General features: G+C 40.3%; 1 pseudogene across 1 annotated transcript; it reads right to left on the reverse strand.

The window, feature by feature from the left end:
- Positions 1-8,725: 8,725 nt before the first annotated feature.
- On the reverse strand, positions 8,726-15,102 carry LOC309667426 (porphobilinogen deaminase pseudogene; annotated as a pseudogene). The gene has a single exon. The product of its transcript is annotated as a porphobilinogen deaminase pseudogene (transcript).
- Positions 15,103-17,564: the final 2,462 nt, after the last annotated feature.

A 17,564-nucleotide genomic window follows, 5' to 3' on the forward strand; every position in this document is an offset into this window, starting at 1 on the left:
TAGATTGATTAATTCATTGATTGCCACTGACAGTTTGGAGCATAGGTCTTATTCTAGCTGGTATTATTTCCTCATTACTACTTGTTCCTCACTATTTAAATCCTATGGAAAATTTCTGGCTAGGTCTGTATTAAGTAGAGAGGCATAAAATTTCAGGGCTGTGGAACTTGATTTGACTCAAATCCTCCCAGAAGTGAGAATTCTGTAGTGAGTTTAGTCAGATGGGATTTAATTGGATCCAAAGTTCAGGATTTATTTATTTTTCCGTTTGAAGTTTCAGCAACATTGATGACTTTTGGGTCGGAAGAAGGTCTTGATATAGTAAAAAAAAATGTGAAGCCCTGATTGCTTGTCACATTCCATCTGTATCATTATCCTAAAGGACCTCATCCTCTTTATCAAGAGACAATATTATTACCTTTCTTTTTTTTCAAGCATTTTTTTTTTTGGCCGTGGAAATGAAGGCTTATTTGTATCCCACATCTGAGTTGCATTCTCACAGAAATTATGTAAAACAGCAGAGAATGAGTCATAGAATATGAAATATCATAAACTTTACTACAGAAAGACTTTGAGAATTATTTCCCTAACAGTAACCAGCTGGCATAAAGAAAAGACGGAATGAAGTCTGATGTGACAATTACACTGCGACTTAACTCTGCTTTTTCTCAGAAGAGCCAACACTTATCCAACAGATACTCTCCATCTAAGGTGAGAGGTTTCTGAAGTCCTTCCTCTCATTCTATGGTAATGTCTCCCTTTGCATCTAAGTCTGTGTGATTACAAATTTGTGACCTAAATTGTACTCACCACAGAAAATTTACAGTAATGTTTAGTTAGTGATCCAATTTTCCATATAGCACTGGAATCTTCTTAAAAGATCCCAAAACAGAGGATTCCCCTTAAGAATGATCTTCTTAAAAATATGATTATGCCACTATTTTGCTGTAATAGGAATGTTTTCAGATGCAAATAATGGAAAAAAATCTAACAGTTACTAAAACAAATAGCATTTTATTTATCTCACATTAGGCGAAGTCTATTTATCTCACCTCACATTAGGTGAAGTCTGGCAGCAGATTTCAAGGCTGTCCAATGACACAATAAGTTCATCAATGATGCATCCTTTTGTATTTTTCTATTCAGCCATACATAGCCATACATAGCATGCTTATTGCATCACAGTCTCAAAATCTGCGTATGTTCTTCCCTGCCAGAATATAGCCTCACACCTACCTCAAAACCAGTCACTGGTGAAGGGGACCAGCATTGCCATGATTCGTTAACATCAACTCTTACTCATCTCTTGGGTTGCGGGAGAGAGGTTCCAGAGGAATTGACACTCCCTGCATAAAAGTATCTGTGCTGATCCCCAAACACAGAACAAAGAAGGGGAGAATGTTGTTCCGCATGGAGTGGTAGTCTTTCCACCCTTTGCCCAGCTGGTTGCTTCTCGTTCTTGAGGTCTCTCTTTAAAGGCCACCTCTTCAAAGAGGCCTTTCCTGACCACATAAACTGATGTGGCCCCCCTGATTATTTTTGATCACTGAGAACTGCCTGGAGTGCTGAACTGGAAATTTCAGCAGCAATTAATTAGTATTCTTCTTAATTAGTAATTATGCATTTTTTGTTGCATTCATTTTGTTTGTAGTTTTAAATATATTATATTTAATATAAAATAAAACATACAATATATTATATATTAATATATCAATTAAAATTAATTTAACATATTAATTAAAACAATATTTAATATTTAAATATATTATATACACTTATAAATATATTTATAATTTTATAAATTATACATTTATTTTATTGTCTGTCTCCTCTTTGCCTCTATCACCTCAAGCATGATACCCCTCTGGGGAGAAAGCACTTTAATGGAACTTGTGGTTTACAGAGCAAAATAAAAACACTATTCCATTATTGGGGAGATACAATTAATAAGAAAGTTAACTGAGCTACATAATAATGAAGTTGTCTTTCTTTTGGGTAGATGGCAGATAAATTTACAGAAGGGCAAGAATGATTTTTCACCAATTTCTGAATCCCAGAAAAATTGGAGATTTAGACGTGGGGGATGGATGAGTAATGAGAATGATATTGTAGGAAGTGGGTTAATCCCTAAAGTGCGATGGCCAGCTGAGCACTAAAGAGACACAGGCAGAAATGATAATGACAGCAACAATAATAATAGCACACGGTTCTTGGATGCTCTCTAGGCATCGAACAGAAGTCTAAGTAATACTTATGGTGACTCATTTATTCAGGATATTTTTGTGGGGTGGCTGATTTCTGAAACAGCGAGATTTTAAATAACCTGTCAAGCTCACTCTTTGATCCAGGCTGTCTATTTCTCAAGCCCATGCCCTTGACCACTGCCTCCTTTGGATCAGAGACGGTTACTGTGTAGGATTACATTCTCCTTTTCTTATTCTATTTCCCTCTCCACATCCCCAAGTCTTCAGTAAGTTTTGTTAAATGCTATACCTTGGTTAGCTTGGTTTTAGCTTTGCTTTCTGTGTCTAGGGAGGGATCTCTGTTAGTGCATACCAGGAAAATTTGGGTGGGCAATGCTGGCTGATTCAAGTGACCTGCAGTGACCTGGAGCAGGGGATGGGTGACAACCAGTACAGTGGTGTGGATTGAGAAACATGCCAAGACAAATGGAGATAAACAGCCAAGAACTTGGAGAAGGGCACCCTCACAAAAGTATGGAATTATAGTTATATGGAAGCTTAAATTATCTTATCTGGATTTGTAAATAAGGACCTCAGAAGGCAGAGAACTTGTCTATCAGGCTGTATGAGTCTCTGGCATCCGGTTTCCATCCCTAGGACTTAATGTAAATTGGGCATAACAAAATCCCACCTTGCCACTAATTCCAAATCAAGCCCTCCATCTTATCCGTCCATTTCTTGGACACTGTGAAGAGGGGGTTAGATTGGTCAGGTTGCACAGACCCTAAAGGTGTCCTTGCAGGGGAGGCCTTTGAACAACATAAAAGCCATGACCAGATGTCTCATAGGTGGTGTACAGAGAGAAACCCATACCTGGAGTGCTGAACTGGAAATTTCAGCAGCAATTATGAAGATTTTTGATGCACCTGAAGCAGGAGAGAAATATGTTTTGCTCAAATGCCATGAAAAGAGAGGGCTCTTTCTCTATAACCCCTAAATCCACTGTAAGGAACAGGAGGGATTGAAAGGCCCTTAAAGCCCCACGCATAGAAGCTGGACAACTTTTCAGGAATCTAACGTTATGTGATAAGATAGCTAAATGTTGAGCTATTACTATTTGCCAGACATGTTTATTTAATTCTCACAACTCTGTAAATTAGGGGTTCTTCTCCCCATTTTACAGACTCCAGCACCACGTTTCTTATCTGTAGTACTACAGCTGGTCAGTGGTGGACCTGGGAGAACTCTACTTTTTCTTGTACTCTGTTCAGCCTTTACACAAATTCCCAAGGTTCTCTTCCAACAGGAGACCACACAAGCCCATAGATCGATGTGAAAGTTATTATGATTCAGATGTTTAAATGAAAATTCTGTGCATCATGGGTCATATACAGGTTGTGGACAGATTGCTAACTAATCAAGTAAACAAATAGAAGTGATTTACCTTTGGATGCGGCAGGAAAGATCCCAGAAAAAATGTGTGGACAAAGCAATGCACTTGACTTTTTCACTTTAAAAAGAAACTTCTTAAAAGAATATGGGATGTGGGAAAGAAACTCTAAAGATGTTATATTTAATGTGAATTTTTTGTTAAAGCATGTATTTTCAGTAGGGACTGACAATAAATTAATATATTTATCACTGTAAACTCACTGTAAACTCAGGTAAATACAAAATGACCGTTTGGTATACTGCTGCTACACGGTTTGCTTTCTACATCTGGCTGCCCTACCATCTTACCAGTGTTACTCAGTCCAAAACAACCACTTTTCTATGTCGGGAAGAGTTTCCTGTAAAGTTCCCTGATTAATTCCTGTTTTCTTTCATTTGCTGCCCCGTTAACTCTTGTAAACGAGCAGTTATCTCATAGCCAGAACACTGGGAGTGGGGGAAACCACAAGGATACATGGCTCCACAGTCCTCTGCTTTTTCAACCAACATTCCACTGTTATTGATGGAATGGGGATTTGGGTTTCGCTCATTTCTGCAACAAACCTCGATTGAGTGCATACTGCTTGCCAGGTATTGTGTGAGTAAAGATCAGAGAACAAGACTGACCCCAGACCCTGCTTTCATAGAACTTTTATTCCAGTGAGAGCAAATAGAAAATAAACAAAATGTAGAGATTAGCCATAGGGGTGGGTGCTCTGTTGCCACAGACAATAGAGAATAAGATAAAGACCAATTGAATAGGGGGGAGCTTTAGCTTGTGCTGCCAGGTCAGGAAGGCTGCTCGGACTGGGTTTCCTTTATTTTTATTTTTACTTCTTTACAAAATGCATATTATTACTCCCATTTTATTTTTTTTTTTTATTTTTAATTTTTTTTAAACATCGTTATTGGAGCATAATTACTTTACAATGGTGTGTTAATTTCTGCTTTAGAACAAAGTGAATCAGCTATACCTATACATATATCCCCATATCTTCTCCCTCTTGTGTCTCCCTCCCACCCTCCCTATCTCACCCCTCTAGGTGGTCACAAAGCACCGAGCTGATCTCCCTGTGCTATGCGGCTGCTTCCCACTAGCTATCTATTTTACCTTTGGTAGTGTATATACGTCCATGCCACTCTCTCTGTCCCAGCTTACCCTTCCCCCTCCCCGTGTCCTCAAGTCCATTCTCCACATCTGCGTCTTTATTCCTGTCCTGCCCCTAGACTCTTCATAACCTTTTTTTTTTTTTGAGATTCCATATACATGTGTTAGCATACAGTATTTGTTTTTCTCTTTCTGACTTACTTCACCCTGTATGACAGACTCTAGGTCCATCCACCTCACTACAAATAACTCAATTTCATTTCTTTTTATGGCTGAGTAATATTCCATTGTATATATGTGCCACAGATTCAATGCAATCCCTATCAAACTACCAATGGCATTTTTCACAGAACTAGAACAAAAAATTTCACAATTTGTATGGAAACACAAAAGACCACGAATAGCCAAAGCAATCTTGAGAAACAAAAATGGAACTGGAGGAATCAGGCTCCCTGACTTCAGACTATACTACAAAGCCACAGTAATCAAGACAATATGGTACTGGCACAAAAACTGGAATATAGATCAATGGAACAGGATAGAAAGCCCAGAGATAAACCCACACACATATGGTCACCTTATTTTTGATAAAGGGGGCAAGAATATACAATGGAGAAAATACAGCCTCTTCCATAAGTGGTCCTGGGAAAACTGGACAGCTACATGTAAAAGAATGAAATTAGAACACTCCCTAACACCATACACAAAAATAAACTCAAAATGGATTAAAGACCTAAATGTAAGGCCAGACACTATAAAACTTTTAGAGGAAAACATAGGCAGAACACTTTCTGACATAAATCACAGCAAGATCCTTTGTGACCCACCTCCTAGAGAAATGGAAATAAAAACAAAAATAAACAAATGGGACCTAATGAAACTTAAAAGCTTTTGCACAGCAAAGGAAACCATAAACAAGAGGAAAAGACAACCCTCAGAATGGGAGAAAATATTTGCAAATGAAGCAACTGACAAAGGATTAATCTCCAAAATTTACAAGCAGCTCATGCAGCTCAATATCAAAAAGAAAACAACCCAATCCAAAAATGGGCAGAAGACCTAAATAGACATTTCTCCAAAGAAGTTATACAGATTGCCAACAAACACATGAAAGAATGCTCAACATCACTAATCATTAGAGAAACTGAAATCAAAACTAAAACTACAATGAGGTATCACCTCACACCGGTCAGAATGGCCATCATCAAAAAATCTACCAACAATAAATGCTGGAGAGGGTGTGGAGAAAAGGGAACCCTCTTGCACTCTTGGTGGGAATGTAAATTGGTACAGCCACTATGGAGAACAGTATGGAGGTTCCTTAAAAAACTACAAATAGAACTACCATACGACCCAGCAATCCCACTACTGGGCATATACCCTGAGAAAACCATAATTCAAAAAGAGTCATGTACCAAAATGTTCATTGCAGCTCTATTTACAATAGCCAGGATATGGAAGCAACCTAAGTGTCTATCATCGGATGAATGGATAAAGAAGACGTGGCACATATATACAATGGAATATTACTCAGCCATAAAAAGAAATGAAATGGAGGTATCTGTAATGAGGTGGATGGAGTTAGAGTCTGTCATACAGAGTGAAGTAAGTCAGAAAGAGAAAAATAAATACAGTATGCTAACACATATATATGGAATCTAAGGAAAAAAAAAAAAAAAAAAGGTCATGAAGAACCAAGTGGCAAGATGGGAATAAAGACACAGACCTACTAAAGAATGGACTTGATGATATGGTGAGGGGGAGGGGTGAGATGTGACAGGGTGAGAGAGTGACATGGACATATATACACTACCAAATGTAAAATAGATAGCTAGTGGGAAGCAGCTGCATAGCACAGGGAGATCAGCTCGGTGCTTTGTGACCACCTAGAGGGGTGGGATAGGGAGGGTGGGAGGGAGGGAGATGCAAGAGGGAAGAGATATGGGAACATATGTATATGTATAACTGATTCACTTTGTTATAAAGCAGAAACTAACACACCATTGTAAAGCAATTATACTTCAATAAAGGTGTTAAAAAAATCTATGAACAATAAATGCTGGAGAGGGTGTGGAGAAAAGGGAACCGTCTTGCACTCTTGGTGGGAATGTAAATTGGTACAGCCACTATGGAGAACAGTATGGAGGTTCCTTAAAAAACTAAAAATAGAACTACCATACAACCCAGCAATCCCACTACTGGGCATATACCCTGAGAAAACCATAACTCAAAAATAGTCATGTATCACAATGTTTATTGCAGCTCTATTTACAATAGCCAGGACATGGAAGCAACCAAAGTGTCCATCGACAGATGAATGGGTTTCCTTTAAATTGTACTCTACTTGACAAGAAGGAGCCAAGTCAGGCTCTGACCTGCTTAAACCTCTAATCAGAGGAGAGACCAGCGACACGTCCCTAAAACTCTGAGCCTTAGTGTTTTTCTCTCCACACCTAGAGACATAACAACTTTATAGAACTGTGAAGAACAAGAAAATAATTTGTCAAGTAACTTTGTACATGGTAATAGAATAACCATATTCAGCCAGTGAATTTAGAATGCATGTTAATTATCTCACTAAACACAAAATATAAAAGGCTATACAAAGGTCAGTTGTTGTTGTATGTCTTTCTTCTTATTATTATTAAACTCCCTTCACCCCACCCCCGTGGTCCCCAGGTCAGCCTTCTGTACTCCTCCTTTCCTAAGATGACTTCCTGGGAATGTTCTGGAGCCCACTTAAGCTGAACGTGGAAAAAAGAGCACGCCTGCTTCTTTTGCCTCTGTGCTCTCCCATTTCAGCTTTCTGTCAGTGTTAGTGGTGCTATAACTTTCTGATGTTCCAAGCAAGAACTTTCGTTATAACCTTTGATTGTTCTCCTTTACTCTTAGCAGGCCACTTGGATGCCCAAAACACCCTTGGACCCTCTCTGTGGGCAAGGGCAGAACAAAACTGCATGAGTTCTTGACACAGCGACTTCCCGCCTGGCTGATGTTAAATTATTTACCTCTCTGTGTTTCATCTCTGAAGTGGGGATAATAATAGTACTACCTCATAGGATTGTTGTGACGAGTGGTTCACTGCCACTAAAGCCCTTCAAATAGTAAGTACTCCATAAATGTTGCTTCTTTTATAGCCCATTTCCCTGCTCTATCCTTTCTTTCTCATTTATCTTATCCACCCCTTTCCTCTCTCATGTAAGCTATTGCCATTCCCTTGAGTAGAGCCACTACACACAGCCATATACAAAATTGCCTTAATTGCCTGTAATTCCTTCATTCATTCACTCCACAAATATTTATAAGTCATTTACTATGTATGTGTCATTGCACTAGTAGCTATGGCAGATTCCTAAAATAGAAAACACAATCTGCAGTTGGTAAGGTCAGGATCCAGTTGAGGAAAGGATTCATATACGTGTAAAATACTAAACAACAGTATGGATTAAATAACCATATAAACTGATACAAGAGGAGTCACAAATTATTATCTGTGAGTTTCCCACTTAGCAAACATGTGTGCAATTCTTTACTGCTTTAAAATTTTACATGCATGTTTTCAGGCTTAGGCAGTATTTATGCGATTTTCCTTTTGATCCTTAGTCTCATCCTCTCATTAGACTGAAGTACCTTTGAGAAGGAGGAGCAGATCTGAGGTGGAGCTGTTAGTACCTAGGCTCTGGGGACAGAAGCATCTCTGCTCTGCTACTTGCTAAACAGGAGATGCTGGGAAAGCTGCTCAGCTTCTTTGAGGCTCATTTCCTCTGTATAAAATGGGGATAAAATAGCACTTTTTTGGGTTAATGTGAAGACTGAATGATATAATCCATGTAAATGCTTAATGCAAAGCCTGGCACTTGTAAGTGCTCAATAAACATAAGCTATAAGCATAATTGCTTTTTATAGAGCTTGTATTAAGTGAAAAATCTGTATAATTCTCAAAGTGTCTAGTACAGTGCTTTGTAAATAGTAGAAAATCAATTAATTTTATTTATTTTTATTTTTATTTTTTTGAATTAATTTTATTATGTAAGTTATAGACAGTGAAAACTCCAGGCTCTCCCTCAAAAGCTTACAATGCATGATACTTTAATATTTACTAACACAAGACTTGAAAACTTACAAATAAAAGAATTATTCATATTGAAACCAGTAGCCAATGTTCTCCCAGTAAATATCTTGTTTCAGAAAATTCTTCTACTGATATTATCTAATTTAGTGGAACGTTAAATATTTATTACCAGACTCTAAATGAATAAACAAACTTATCAGACTCTATAGAATTTGTAAAGAGAACAGAGCAAGCTAAGAGTTTTTGCCTCTAACACATTTTCTTTTGAAGGAGAGCAGAATGATTTAAACATTTTCAAATGCTATTTCTCTTTAGAAATTGGTTGATGGGCTTTTCAATGATTGGAGGCATGCCAATTCTCAAGTAACTTCAAATGTGGATCTATAATTAAAATCAGAAATTTGAACCACAGAAACATATGTTCTCGACATGTTCCATTATTTTTCTCATTTCTTTGAATCTTTTACTCCTCTATTGCGTCTATTTATCTATCTATCTATCTGTCATCTATCGGTCTATCTTCATGAACTGGATGCCAGACGTCTGCAGAAACGTCCACCCCTGCGGAGAGCCTGACAGCCTGGGTGGCAGCCGCGTGGCAGGCTCAGGAAGGCAGGCTGGCCTCCCTTGTCAGCTGGGATCATTCTCTCCTGTTCACAAGCTCAGGATCGTGTGTCCTGCCTGGGGGCCCGTACTCAGCAGCGTGCCCCGGCGCCTGGCAGTGGACTTCTGACACTGCCGAGTGGGCTTCCCTGACCTGGTGGTGTGGAGACCCCAAAGTCATCACGTCAAGCTGCTGGAAGTGAAAGACCCCGGCGACAGCCTTTCGCAGAAGGTGGCCAGGCTGGACCAGCTGTGCCGGCAGGTCTGCCACTTGGCTGCGGTCAGAGCCGAGAGCAGGGGTCCCGACTGAGAGCTGTGGGCTTGGGAATAACCTGCTAGGATTTTCAAAGGCGTTGTGTCACTACATCTTATTTAATTTTGATTTTGTTATTGTCATAATGAACTTGCTAGTTTAAGAAAAAAAATCTCTATATATAATACATATATATTCTGCTTACTGTACGTATTTGACACTGAGACTTAGTGAATATATAAGACTTGTAATGATAAACTGCTATAGGCTGCTTCTTTGGGGTGAATATAGAAATCCAAGGATGGTAGAGATGATTCTTCTCTTCCTCTGCTGCAAGGGAGGCTGAGATGTAATGACTCACCTTTTCCATTGTTGGAAATTAAATCTGCCTCTGAAAGCAATTTTGGTTTTATAAAGCCAAAGTTTACAGAACTTCTGAAATCATTCCCAGTAGCCACTTGAAAACGAATTGTCACAGAACTGATACCTGAATCAGAAGGAGTGATCCTTCCTGGGCTCAGGCAAGTCAGGCCAGTGGCTCTTGATTTGGCTTTACAAGACACAGAGGACAGGAGAGATGGCTGAGGGGCCCTTGTCACTGTGCAGGCCAGGCCGAGGCCGCCTGGGCCTCGACCTGACGTCCTCTGCACACAGGGCCTCAGGGTCGCGGGCGATGGCCTGAATGCTTCCACACCTGGATCAAATGCCAGAAACTAAGTTATTAAACTAGAAACCTGGAGAGTCCTATAGAGGTGCCAACCCCAAACCACCAGGGTTGAAATCTAAGGAACATTTCTCCCATCTAACCTGAAGAGTTGGGAGGAGAAGGGGGGAAAAAGGGGGTTTTATAGTCTATAAGCTGAGTCAGGCTGCTGATTGCATTTTATTAACCTTCGGTATGAAATCTGTGCTTTGTGAAATGACTGCTTTCTACACTTTTGCATTTTCTTTACTTCCCCTTTTGTGACCTCACTCTCCTAAGAGTGATTTCTGTTGAAGTAACTAATCAAAACAGGGTATTCAGGGAAAAATAATGGTATATTTGGTATATTTTCTTATCAAAACTGGAGGGGCTGAGGAAGGGTTTTGGGGAGGGAAGAGGAGACCATTAATTAGACAATGGAGGAATGTTAATTAAAAGCACCGATGGGTTCACTGCTGTAAACATAACCCAGAGCAGAATATTCTGTAAAATGTGATGTTCAAAGCCAAGTCAGCACTTCGGGCAAAAGCGACTCTTCTTTCTTGTCTTTATGAGACAGAATCCTGAAAGCCACATACCTTCCAACATCTTGAAAAGTGTAATCGTTTCTCAGAAGTACTCAGCCTGAAGTATGATTTTAAAGTTCTGTTGAGACATAAAACTCAAGCCATTACACCTGTGTGTTTACTGAACTTTTTATAGATGCGTATGTACTGGGCAAACGCTGATATTGTCTTCCTTAAGTACATGGCATTCTGTGCCCCGAAAAGGTTTGTTGCCTCTGTGTGCTGGTCTTAAATTTCAAGGCTACTGGGCAGCAGCCCTCCTACCCCAGCGAGCTGTGTGCAAACCCGCTAGAATTAAACAAGAAGCAAAGTTCGTGGAAACAGAGTGAGGATACTAAGGTGTCCTTTGATGCACAAACCCTGTCTGTCTCGATGCTGACCTCACACCCAACTTAAAACACCAAACACCAGTTAATCACATGATTGTCGAGAGATGCAAAGTCCCTGTATAATCACTGCTGTGTTCAAAGGAATTAACATGTAGTTACTATAAAAAACATGTTGTATTTTGTGGAAACTATGCAGTTAACTTGTCCTAGGTTAATAAATTAAATATAGCATAAGCTCATATTACAGCTGCTTGGAAGGAGGGGCTGGCTGGCAACACATTTATTGAGATCACTTTGAAATCACTAGCCTCTATACTCAGTACAGAAGTAGGTGTCTCCTGCTTTGGGCAACTTATGCACACGATCCCATTTACTAAATAGATACTTTAGGAAGTTTAAACATATTTGGTTATGGGAGAGAAGCTGAGGCAGAAGGAGGAAAAAGAGTGAAATGGTGCTAAATCCTTAGACACTAATTTGGAGTTGAAATAGAATGGCAGTAAAACATACAAATCTATATGAATCTATAGTGAATAGTCCACACTTGCACATGACACTTGCAGAAATTCAGATGAGAGGCAATTCATTAGGAACATAACTGTCACAATTAGGAAGGCATCCCTGTGCCATGCCCAGGAAGTTCTTGATATTTTATGATGTGTTAAAAAGAGAAGACCTAGTGCCTCTCAGCTTAGGTGAGAACTGCTAGCAGTGAAGTGGATCCCTGAAGTGGATCCAGCAGGCCCATGGTCTTGGAGGACTCTTAGCTCCCAGCCAGGGGCACTTCTTTAGCGGTTCCTGTCAGAGAAGGGGACGGTCCCCTCTGTCATGTGACAGTTGCTAACTCTGGTTGGGGTGTGGTTAAATGTTAGGCTCAATGACTGGAAGGAAGGATTTTCTTTCCCTGTATCTTCAGCTTGACTGATAAGTTGTCCACCTTATCTCAACATCTGCCGGCAACCTAAGAAATGGTCCATTTGCTTACAGAGGTAGGAATCGTGCATTCTTATTTAGAACTGCCCCTCTTTCTTAACTTTCCTGTAATCGCTCACCCACTCTCAACCTTACATAGGTTACCAGTGAAAGCAGATGGGAAAGAGGTATGATCGTTGTCTACCTGGAAGCGAGACGGAGGCAGACACTCTTCAGGCATTAGTGAACTGGTGTCCCCAGGCAGCTGTGTAAAGACTTTAAACCAAATATTTTACATTTGGTGAAGTCTTTTGCACATGTGCTGGAGTATTTGCTTTTCCTATGTAACAGTACATTCAATAAGGCATCAGTTCATGGTTTTTCGCTGAAGTAAAACCCAGTGGCTAGTCTAATAACAAAAGGAACTGTAGGACAGATAGCATTTTCTTGATTATTTTTATGTTTTAAAAGTAAAATATAGACTTAATTTAGTTTTTGAATTAAAGAGAAGTCTTATTCCTGGCTATTTAGACATAGCAGAACCTTAAATTGTATAAATATGGCAAATAAAGCTCTTATATCTTCAACAGAATGTAATTAGTGAATACATTATACAAAAATTTTGTAGAGAAAGAGTATTCATTTAGGTTAAACTAGTCTATGAATTGATTTTATAACCTATTTCTATTCCCGAGTTTGTTATATTTAAAAAATGATCCAAAGATGTGCATTTTTGTTTAGTAGTATATCAGTGTTACTTTAATGATTCTTAGCAAAAAGATAAATATAATTTTACCCACTCTGGCATATGCTACATTTATTTGTTATCTTCTTTCAATTCAAAATTGAAAGAGAAAATTCATCTGCAAGTGATTTCTTCCAAAGTTTCTGTCATCAGCATGAAGATAAAAATTATTTCATCTATTCAAACTTTTGTCAAGATTTAACACTCTTTGAATTTCTTCTACCAATTTATTTTCTTTCTTTATTGCAGAAGAGTCTTTCTGAATATTAAAAAGGGAAATTCATACCCCAGGTTACATATATTCTCATATTTCTTTAGACATTATTGAGAAAGGAAAGATGTAGGGAGCTTACTGGTCAGAGAAGATGAAAGACATGAATTTCCCTTTATGATGAAAGCTGAAAGGATGACTGGGTACAGAGGAGCTGGCAGTGGCTTCCTGCTCTTCAAGCACAGAACAGGGCTCTGTGGAGCCTGGGAACGGGAGTGGACAGACCTGCCCGTACTTCCTGTAGCATGTTGGGCAATCACCTAGCAGCCCTGACTCTCCCTTTTCTCACTTCAAAAGTAAGACAGTACTTAACTCATTAAGTAATTATGAGAATTAAACTAAACGATTTAATATAACTAAAACACTTAGTAGAGATCATCATCATTTTTGATAAAAGGTATATTATCAATTTTAAGCTTCTAGGCCTTTCCCTAAGGAGAAATTATTCTCTGCTTAGGTTATCTGTGATTATCCTGTTAGAAAAGCAGCTGGATGTAATTTATATGAAAAAGCCTTTCTGATGCACAATTTGGTTAGTTGGTCACAAAAATTTAAGAATTATGAAGATATTTAGAGTTTATAAGATTCAGTGCCTTCAAAGCAAGTTGATTTTCTTTTTTAACCTTCAGATCTGGTTATTAGTAGAGTTGGTTACATTCAAAGGCTGTGGCTTGTTAGATGTTTTTTTCTAGAGACTAAGTCCCCACCTACTGAGGAGACAAGCCATCACCAAGGCCCCAAGGTGAGACAAGTCTCTGTCTCTGCCCCTGCAGTTCAATCCCCTGGGTAATCACCCCCCAGGTAGCAATGGGAATGGGGTGCTGAGGGCTGGGATGTAGGCACTGGGCACCAGCAACGCAGGCACCTGTGCCCCACAGACCAGTTAGTGGACATCATTGAGCTGCCGTGCCACATCCAAGATGTTCTTGGCTCCTTTGTTCAGCAACAAGGTGGCCAGGCTGATGCCCAGGCTCTCAGCAGCCAGCTGGGCTTGTTGTGGAATGTTCCGGGCAGTGATGCCCACCAGCTGTGGATCATCCTCAGGGCCATCTTCATGCTGGGCAGGGACATGGATGGTGGCCTGAATGATTTTTGCATGTTATCTGTGCCATTCAGACTCCAGACTCCTCCAGTCAAGTATAGTTGCCCATCCTTCATAGTTGTATGCTCTGCCACTGGCACACTGCAGCCTCCTTCCAGGTGCCTCAGGAAGGTCCGTTCAGCAATGCAGTGAAGCAGAGTCTCAGGATCATGCAACACACCCACCAGATCCAAGATGTCCTGGTCCTTGGCTTGAACTTCCACTCCTAGAACCCCCTGACCTACACTCCTCAGGGTGCAGGATCTGCCCCACCTGGTTCTGCCAGCCCATGCACTGCAGGCCAGCTGCAGCCAGGATGACGGCACCGAACTCCTGCAGTTCATCCAACTTCCAAAGCCGTGTGTTGAGGTTTCCCCAAATACTCTTGAACTCCGGATGTGGGAACTTTCTCTGCAGCTGGGCCGCTCTCTGCAGGGAGCTAGTTCCCACCACGCTCTTCCCTGGCAAGGTTTCTAGGGTCTTCCCAACAAATTTTGGGTGAAAGACAACAGCATCAGAGGGGCTCTCCTGCTTGCAGATGGCTCCAATGGTGAAGCCAGGAGGAAGCACCGTAGGCAGGTCCTTCAGGGAGTGAACAACCAGGTCCACTTCATTCCTCTCCAGTGTGTGTTCCAGCTCCTTGGTAAACTCTCCAGTCTTAGAGAGAGCCGTATCAGGAATCTTGTCCCCTGTGGTGGACACAGCAATGATTTCAAACTGCGGGCCTGGGTATAAGGCTTTCAGCGTTGCCACCACACTGTCCGTCTGTATGCAGGCCAGCTGGCTCTTGCGGGTACCCACGCGAATCACTCTCATCTTTGGGCTGTTTTCTTCCTGCAGAAAAAGTCCCGAGGTCACAGTCCCTGCTGCTCTCAGTGCTCCTCAACACCTTGTCCAAGAACCAGAATCACTGGCTTGGAAGAAAGGAACCTCAGCCCCTGGCCTGTGGCCAGCTGAGCCTCAGAGTGGGAAAGCAAGTAGATTTTAAAAAGTGTCCCTTTGGGACTTCCCTGGTGGTCCATTGGTTAAGACTCTGCGCTTCCATTGAAGGGGGCACAGGTTCAATCCCTGGTCTGGGAACTAAGATCCTATGTGCCGCGTTTCGCGACCAAAAATAAATAAATAAATAAATAAAATAAAAAGTGTCCCTCAAGGCTTTCTGTCTTCTCCAACACAAGGAATTGCTGCACATATTCTGATGACTGTCTCAGGCAGAAAGAGTCAACTAGCAGAAGATGTCATAGAAACACATCATACCCTCATACGGCACATGTATGTAATGTTGTCATTGTAAAAATTTAGTTTTTACTGATGTAATACTTGCTTCTATTTATCCCTCCTTTTAGTGGCATCATGTCTTATTCACTTTTGTACACTAACACTACATCTGGTATTTAGTAGGTTATCGATATCGATATGATATTCTTGCTGAAAAAAATAAATGCACGAATAAGTAAGTGAAAGGGTACAGAGATGACCACTATCCTTTACGGACATGCTTGGACATGTTTCCTGTAACAGAAACTAAACTATTTTCCTCCATGACTTAGTGACTAAAACCACCAGCTTTCCCCTCCACTGCTGCCAGGAAGAACTGTTTGTTACTTACTCATACCCTAATCCCTTTTCTCACTGCACGATAACCTACCAACCTGCTGAGGAGGGTTAGCAAATATAAAACAGCAATCACTCTTTTAGTGCAGTGATGGTTTTCAACTGTATTTTGAGGGATATGAGCTTTTGAGGTTGCTCAGAGGCCAAGTTGATCCAGAATCCAACTCAGGGAGATAAAGGTAAAGGGGCTGAGGAGAAGTCCCAGCTCATGACAGCTTCACCTCATCTCCTCTGCTTTCATCTGTTTTATACATTGAGGCTACATGCAAGATTCTGCTTGAGATACAGGATGCACTACTTAAAAAGTTTGAAGCCTGAGTTCATGATTATACAAAGTATTAAATAGATTTACCTTCTGGAGTCAATGCAAGAAGACAAGCTTGAGTTCAACTAACACCCAGGCTAACTTTTGAGTCATCAGAGCAAAACATATTAAAAGGTAGTGCTGAGAGATAATCCTGGCATATCTGGATGTCTTCTGAGCAAAAAGCATTGATAGCTTTGTTCAAGGAGATTTGCAGATCTTCTCCAGGCAGGGAGCAGATTTGCTTATTCTCCAGGATAATGAAGCTGGTTTCCTTCTATCCTTGGAGATAGTCCAGGGTGATAAAAATGATATCTCTCTCTGAATCAGAAGGTAGATTTGTTTCCTGATCAGAATAATAAAGATATGGCCTCTCTCTCTGTAGGGGTGGATGGACAGGTTTACTAATAGCTCCTTTAATAGATTGGGTTTTTTTCTAAGCGTGAGCTTCCTTGCTATGACACAACTGTCATAACTGTGTGTGCAGTGTCTACCTGGCCTGGACACTGGGCATGAAACTTGTGGGGAAAGAGGAACGAATGTGAAGATGAAGCTCATGCCATCTCCTCTGCCAAGTGTCACAAACTGTAAAAATTCAGGTGGGCTCATTGTCTCCTTACTGGCTGCATCCACAGGAGTCCAGCAAGCTGACCCAGCAGGACATACTTGGCTGCTCGACAGGTGGGACCTTCACTGACCAGGAGTACCTTACCTGAAAGGTCCATTCGTCCATTCCCACTCTTACCTATGCTGGGAGAGCCCTTAGTCATGTGATAGACTTTAGTATTCATTCACGCCTTTGAGCTAACTATGTACAACTATGTTCAAAACAAAATTATTATTGTTGTTAATATTTCTCTTCCTGTTATCTTAAGGAGCAGTTTTTTAAAAAAACTATCCACCAAAGTAAATATTTTGTATATGAGACCCTCATCAGCTTTTAAAAACAATGTTCAAGTTTTATTGCGTATAAGAATCACCTGGAGAGCCTGTTACAAAAGCAGATGACTGGGTCCTATCCCCAGAGAATCACATTTAGTGGGTCTGGGGGAGCCATGCTGCCTGCTAATAAGACCCCAGGTGATTCTGATTTTGCTGGGAAGGGTCACAGTTTAAGAAACAAGATTTTTAAAGACAAGAGTGTCTTTTTAGGTAAAAAGAAAAAGTGGATGAAATTCACAATTTCCTTCAAATCCTGAAGGTTTGATTGGGGAGGCTGATAGGGGAAAACAGGCTGTCTACATTCTGATACATTAACTCAGCACTTTACCCCTACTTCAGTTCTAAAATACTGAAACCACCTCAGGATTTCCTTTGTAAGGACTATATATATATATATATATATATATATATATATATATACACTTTAACAATAATAGCAAGATATTG

The sequence above is a fragment of the Balaenoptera physalus genome, assembly GCF_965194825.1.
Source record: "Balaenoptera physalus genome assembly, chromosome: 9".
Lineage (NCBI taxonomy): Eukaryota > Metazoa > Chordata > Mammalia > Artiodactyla > Balaenopteridae > Balaenoptera > Balaenoptera physalus.